This window comes from Rhinoraja longicauda, chromosome 17 (assembly GCF_053455715.1).
Source record: "Rhinoraja longicauda isolate Sanriku21f chromosome 17, sRhiLon1.1, whole genome shotgun sequence".
NCBI classification, from domain to species: Eukaryota; Metazoa; Chordata; class Chondrichthyes; order Rajiformes; family Arhynchobatidae; genus Rhinoraja; species Rhinoraja longicauda.
In genome coordinates this window covers 20,076,281-20,084,243 of record NC_135969.1, presented here as the reverse complement: position 1 = coordinate 20,084,243, position 7,963 = coordinate 20,076,281, and positions in this window count along the sequence as shown.

The window sequence follows — 7,963 nt, the reverse complement described above, 5'->3', positions numbered from 1 at the left end:
CACCTATCGCTTGCCAGGCTTTGTCCCAACCCCACCTCTCTTCGATCTAACCTCAACACACTGGTGCAGATGACCATAAATTCGACTGGACAGTTATCTGCTGGATAAAAATCAAAAGCACACAAGGTTGGATTAAACATAGAAACAAGGAATGAGAGAACCAGGAACTGCAGATGTAGGTTTACAATAAAATGACATAGTGGGAATAACTCAGCAGATCAGGCAGCATCTCTGGAGAACATAGAGGAGACTGAAGGCAAGGCTGTCTACCATACTTTATCATGCCCCTTCTCTCTTCCAACTTCCCCCTACAATTAGTCTGAAGAAGGGTCCAAACCCGAAACATTACCTATCCATGTTCTGCAGATTCAAGGAGTCTCAAGGGTCTCGACCAGATATGTTGCATATCTCTGTTCTCCAGGGATGTTGTGTGACCCGCTGGGTTACCTCCAGCACTGTATCTTTTTTTTGTATATAAAATGTAGGTGGGTTAAACCCAAGGAACTGCAGATGCTGATTTACAAAGAAAAAACGGTAATTTAATTAAAAGCTGATTTACAAAAAAAATATTAAGTCCTGGAGTAACTCCGCGGGTCTGGCAGGAATCGCTGGCAAACATGGACAGGTGATATTTTGGGTCAGGACCCTACTTCAGACTTCAGAATATATTAAATATGGTCAAGACGTAATGATTTGCAGAGGCTGCAAACTTTTAGCCAGTCTCACTGAATTCTAGTTGAGCAGGATTATTTTAATGTATATTTAGAAGTTAACTAAGCATCAAGAACTTTGAATTTCTGGACAATGATATCTCAATTAGTGTGGGAAAATAACGGGTCCCCAGCCATAACAAACTCACGTCTCCTTATCTTTCAGTTCTCAGTGTGGGGGGGGGGGGGGTGGATCGAAGCTTATCTCCCTTCTGCAGATGCCACTCCTTCCCAGTGTCAGCCCATCTGCAGCTCTGATAAAACATATCTGTCCTCTTTCCTTCCGGTTGATCAGCTGCCTCAGAAGCTTCCAGAATGTTCAAAAGTTATGAGACTTATGCCGTGATATTGCAAATTATGGAATTTCCCTGAATTCTGGCACAATTCTGGCCAGTGAGCTGGAAAATATTTACAAGGATATTGTCAGGTCTCAAAGCAAAGGTTGGGCTGGCTTGGAGTGCAGGAGGGTGAGAGTCTCTACCTGAATTGTTAAAGCCACTTGCATCTCAGCTCCAACCAAGTCCCACTTACCATCCCAACGAGCCAACACTGCTCCCCATTAGCTAGGGTACTGTCCAATTCACCTCTACCCCATTGTGGACATTGGACTTTGTCTCTGGAACTGATGCGCTCCAATGCTGATAACTATACAGATATTTATACAAATATATCTGTATCCTTGTATTAGGATCTGTATCTTCCCCTTTGCTCTACCTATTGTACTTGCGTTTGATTTGACTGTATTTGTGTCTGGTATAACTGATCAGTTTGGATAGCATGCAAAAACAAAGGTTTTATTTTTTTATTTATTTATTTATTTATTTATTTATTTTTTTATTTTTTTATTTTATTTTTTTTAATCAAAAAAACAAAAAAAAAAACAAAGGTTTTCACTGTACCTCAGTACAAGTGTCAATAATAAACCCATACATAAACCTTAACCCTACCATTACCTACCCTATTTACTTTTCTCCAGAGAGAAAAACCTGACCTGCTGAGTCACCTCAACATTTTGTGTCTATCTTTGGTATAAACCAGCTTCTGCAGTACCATTTTATTACTACCCCATTTACAGTGAGACTATGGTTGATATTTAAATACCTTTTCCTAATAGGATCTCTCCATTTCCATGCCATTTTCTACCTCTGCTTTTCCTCTGCTCTGATTGAGTCAAGGAATTGTAGAGCACAGACACAGGCCCTTCAGCCCACCATGTCCATGCTGACCATTTTGCATATCTGCACTAGTCCCATTTCCCCGTCTTAGGACCGTATATTTCTAAGCCTCATCTATTTAAATGCCTCTCTCAAACATAGAAGTGAACTCTTTCTCACCATTCTATTCAAACTTCTGCCAACATGAGCAAAACATAAAGTTCTGGAGGAACTCAGCGGGTCAGGCAGCATCTGTGGAGGGAAATGGACAGGCGATGTTTCGGGTCGGGATACGTCTTCAAACTGGAGAAGGGTCTCAAAGACAGTCTGAAGATAGGTCCCGACCGAAAAAGTCGTCTGCCCGTTCCCTCCTCAGATGCTGCCTGACCCGTTGAGTTCATCCAGCACTGTGGTTTGTCCAGGATTGCAGCACCTGCACCTCTTCTTCCAACTCACATCTCCTTACTCATGGAAAAAAAGGCACAAAGTGCTGGAGTATCTCAGCCGGTCAGGCAGTCTCACTGGAGAACAGAGATGGGTGAAGTATTGGGTCAAGACCCTTCTTGAGACTCAAGATGTCTTGTAAAGCAGTATCTGAGGTTCCTGGTTTAGTTTAGTTTTAGTTTAGTTTATTATTGTTATGTGTACCGAGTTACAATGAAAAGCTTTTTTGTTGCGTACTATCCAGTCAGTGGAAAGACTATATGTGATTAAGCCGTCCACAGTGTACAGATACAGGATAAAGGGTATAATGTTTAGTGCAAGATAAAGTCCAATAAATTTTGATTAAAGACAGTTCGAGGGTCTCCAATGATGTAGATGGTAGTTCAGGACTGCTCTCTATTTGGTGAGAGGACGATACAGTTGCCTGATAACCTCTGGGAAGAAACTGCCCCTGAATGTGGAACCTTTCACGAGTAATGTTCTGTACACATGGAGTTTCTTTGAGCAGTTTACAACAGCACAATTTAGTAGAGATGGTTCACTGTGGAAACCTTTGCCTTGGGTTGGGTAATTTTAATGCCTATTTAATGCTTTTATTGTTGGACTGTGTTTTGGGGGTTTTGGGGTTGTGTAATTTGAATGCCTATTTAATGCTTTTATTGTTGGACTGTGGGTGACCGAATTTCGTCCAATATTGGATGACAAATAAAGCTATCTATCTTGATCTTCCATTGTTCTGCCCTGTAGTTTACCAGCTTGCTCTGATACCAGTGCATGCAGATACAATGGGATGACTCCTCTTTTATCATCATATCTCAGTTGCTATGGCTGGTCGTTGCCTGAATCATAAGTCACGGGTTTGAACAACACGCCAGGTGACAGCATGCAGTGCACACAGTGGGGGGGAGGGGGTGGGGTGAGGACATTGGGGTGGATATTTAACTCTGTAGTGTTCAGGCAGAACACAAACATTGTGTGGCACCACTTGGAGAACAGGAATTGTCACAACTGTCTTTAATTCAAACCCACACCCAAAAAATGTTACTTACTCAGAGTCAGCTGTGGTTAAATCACTTGCGTGAGTCAGCAGCTAGTGGGTTCTAATCCTTCCCAACGTGACAGGAATACAGAGCTTAGATAGTTGGAGGTGTGTCCTTTTGTAAAGAGAAGTCCGGTCTTGTACACCAGGAAGTACCGAAGACATTGTTTTAAAGTGAAGTTCTTGATATTCCTCGATTAAACTGTTTAACTCCTGCATTCCCCCCCACCCACCCCATCTCCCCACCCTCGTCATCCTACCAGTTCGACTGTTCGCATCCTTGTATCCCTTTTTATCATACCTTCCTCAGCCAACAATGAGCCATGATGGGTTCCAACCCTCCTAAGATCGTCTGTTGCTGACCCTGACTTATTCTGGCCTTTTCTTGCTTCCAGTTTATTTCCCCCCCCCCACCTTTACTTTCAGTCTGAAGGGTTCCTTACCTATTCATTTTCTCCAGAGATGTTGCCTGACCCACAGAGATACTCCAGCATTTTGTGTCTATCTTTGGTATAAATCAGCATCTGCAGTTCCTTCCTATATATTCAAACAGCTGCATGGTCATAGTAGCTGCATGAATAGCTTCGATCGAGGGTTACCAAGAACCTCAAAATAATGTGGCAGTGGTAGAGCTGCTGCCTCACAGCACCTGGGACCCAGGTTCGATCTTGACCTTGGACGTTGTCTGTGTTGAGTTTGAATGTTCTCCTTGTGACTACATGGGTTTTCTTCGGGTGCTCCGGTTTCCTCCCACACTCCAAAGATGTACAGGTTTGTAGGTTAAATGGCTTCTGCAAATTGCTCCTAGTGTTTATGATGCAAAACTGCATTAACAGAACTAGTGTATGGGTGATCAATGGTCAGCACAGACTTGAAGAGCTGTAGGGCCTGTTTCTATGCTGCTACTGTCTAAACTCTAAACAAAGTGCTGGATTAACTCAGCAGGTCAGGCAGTATCTCTGGAGAACATAGATAGGTGACGTTTCGAGTCGAGACATTTCTTCAATTCTTCAGAGATGCTGCCTGACCCACTGAGTTACTCCTGCACGTTGTCCTTTTTTGTATTAATCAGCATCTGCAGTTCTTTGTTTCTTATAAACAATGAATAAAGTTTGCTTATGGTATACAAGCTGATGTATCTCATTGCATCAAAATGCTCATATTAAGACCGTGTCTACATCCAGAACTCCGCTGCCCGTCTACTCACCCACTCCCCGATCCGTGACCATATCACCCCCGTCCTCTACAAGCTCCACTGGCTCCCCATCCCCCAGAGAATCCAGTACAAAATCCTCCTCATGACCTACAAAGCCCTCCATAACCTGGCCCCATCCTACCTGACTGACCTCCTCCACACACTCCCACCCGCACCCTCCGCTCTGCTGCTGCTAACCTCCTGTCCCCCCCCATCCAGACCAAACTCAGATCCTGGGGGGACAGGGCTTTCTCCATCACTGCTCCCACCCTCTGGAACTCACTACCCCAAACCGTCAGAGACTCCTCCTCACTCACCACATTTAAAACATCACTGAAGTCTCACATGTTCAACACCACCTTCAATCATTGACCGCCGCTCCACCTTATTCATCCTTTTCTGTTCGTTTATTTATTTATTTTTATGTTAGATCTAATATGTAAAGCGTCTTTGGGTTTCTAGAAAAGCGCTATATAAATGTAATGCATTATTATTATTATGCCTGGTCTATTTAAGTGCCTGTCCAAATGCCTCTTAAACATGGACTGTCAACTTTGCCCTCTTGCTCACCATTCCATTCAAACTTCTATCAACTCATGAGCAAAGTGCTGTGGGAACTCAGTGAGTCAGTCAGCATCAGTGGAAGGAAATTAACAAGCTATATCTCAGGTTGAGACCCTTCTTCAGACTGGAGGGATCAACAATCCTTGCTGCTTGTGTGTAGTTCTGGACGCCATAATACAGGATGTGGAGGCTTTAGAGAGGGTGCAAAGGAGGTTTCCAAGAATGCTGTCTGGAATAGGAGGTATTAGCTATAAGAAGATGGACAAATTTAGATTGCTTTCCCTGGAGCTTTGGAAGCCGAGAGTAGATCTGTTATTTGGTATATAAAAATATGAGAGACAGATAGGGTAGACAGTGAGAACCTTTTCCCTAGGGTGGAAATATCAAAGACGAGGCCATAGCTTCAAGATGAGAGGGACAAAGTTTATTGGAGATGTGTGGTGCGTTTTTTTTACACAAAGGTGGAGGCAGATACAATAGTGGTGCTTAAGAGGATTTTAGATAGGCGCATGGAATGCAGTGAATGGAGGGATATGGATTATGTGCAGGCAGAGGAAATTAGTTTAACGTGGCATCTTGTTCAGCACAGACATAGCAGGCCAAAGGGCCTGTTCCTGTGCTGTACTGTTCTATAGAACATAAAACCTGTGTTTAATACGACAGCTTGTTGAGTATGACGCAGAGGTGGTTCCTACATTACTGGAGAAAGGCATCAAGTATAAAAGTATAAAATTATGATTATAAAAGCACGATTTGAATGAGCATGACTTCACCTCCACAGGTCTGAAGGGAGACTTCATGGTTGTGTTGTAAAGCCGAGTGCTTAATGAAAGGAACAGAAGATCTCATCCCACGTAAAATACTTCAGACAAGAGCAATGATTGCTCTCTCCCCACTCTTCTCCTGAGGCTTTCCATGTTTTGTTATGACATGGAAGAGGCCATTCAGCCCTTTGAGTCGGTCGACCCACAGCAACCTGTCTCCAGTAAGTCCCCCTGATCGATTCTGTTCAGAACAAGAAATGACGTACATAAGGAACTGCAGATGCTGGAATCATGTAGACACTCGGAATTGCAGATGCCGGTTTACAAAAAGGACAAAATGTGCTGGAGTAACTCAGTGGGTCAGGCAGCATCTCCAGAGAACATGGATAGGTTTCGGGTCAAGAATCTCCTTCAGACTCATTGGATGCTGGAATCATGATGATTGGCATGGACATTGTGGGCGAAGGGCCCGTTCCTAATGTTGTACTGATCTATGTTTTTAACATGATACTAGACCAAGTGGACCCATTGGGCCCAAACCTCTCCTGCATTGGTGCAGCACCCTCTCTCCCCCTTCCCCTACCCCCCCACTCAACCCCACCTTATACTCCCTCCACCCTCTCCCTTCCCCCCTCCCTCCACCCCCCTCCCTAGGAGATAGATTTAAACTTTAAAATGTGAATAACAAAAAATATAACATCGATTTCAATGAAACCTCTTCCATTAGTACCAAAGGGACGACGGTGAGCAAGGTGGGCCTAAAATTGTCGCGCTATCGTGTACCGTTTTGGCTGTAGTTCAGGAACAAACAAACAAGAGCACCTGGCCGGCGGAAGCCCAGATGGTCACAGGGAGAACGTGAAAACTGCACCCAAGGTCAGGTTGGAGTAACTCAGTGGGTCAGGGCAGCATCTCTGGATCCCTTCTTCTTTCAATCTGAAGAAGGGTTCCAACCCGAAATGTCACCTATTATTTTTCTCCAGAGATGTTGCCTGACCTGCTGGTATTCCAGCACTTTGTGTCTATCTCCAAATATCATTCCAACCTCCCATACTGACTGCCGGTCAACAGGAGGAAAAGGAGGGATATGGACCATGTGCATTTAAATTGACATCGTTAGCACAGACATCATGGGCCGAAGGGCATTTCCCTCCGCTGTGCTTTGTTCAAAATCAAACTCAACACTTGCCTTTTATTAAACTTTTGGTCACTTTCTTGTCTTGTTCTGTGGCACTTTAAAAAAAAACTTATCCTACCACAGAATGCCTTGGGATGATTTACAATATGATACTTTACACAGAGAAGTAATGGAATGTATAAGGAACTGCAGATGATGGTTTACAAAAGGACACAAAGCGCTGGAGTAACTCAGCGAGCCAGGGAGGATGGATAGGTGACTTTTCGAGACCTTCAGATATTGTGGGGGGAAGGAAAGCTGGAAGAGAGGCAGGACAAAGCATGGCAGGTAATTGGTTGGCACAGGTGAGGAGGGGTTTGGATGGGCAGATGGTGGGCATGAAGGCCAGGGATTAGAATGGAAGGTGTGCGACAAACTGAGTTGCGAAGTCAGTGGAAAAAATGTAGGAGGGGAGGAGAAAAATAGGTGCAAGTTCAGGTGGGGCACAAGGGAGAGGAGAAAGACAGTGGGTGGAGAAGAAATGGGGGGGGGGGAGAAGTGTTAAGAGATTATCTACAATTGGTGAATTCAATGTTCATACCGCTGGGTTGTAAATGGTTATGTTACTTGATTCTTGATTAGTAAGGATGTCAAGGTTTATAGGGAAAAGGCAGGAGAATGGGGTTGAGAGGGAAAGACAGATCAGCCCTGAATGAATGGTGGAGTAGACTCAATGGGCCGAATGGTCTAATCCCCGAGATCTGGGCGAACGAGGCAGGAATCAGAACTTAAACCTCACAGCGTCTTGGTGAAATTTGAATTTGGGTAATAAAATGTAATTTTGTTTTGAATATAAGAATGTAGTCCAGTTATTAGTCTGTTGTAATGCAGTTTCAACGCAATATTGATCATCCCTCTGCCTCCACAAACCCTGTCTGACTCACTGCGTTCCTCCAGCAGTTTGTTGTTTTGTTCA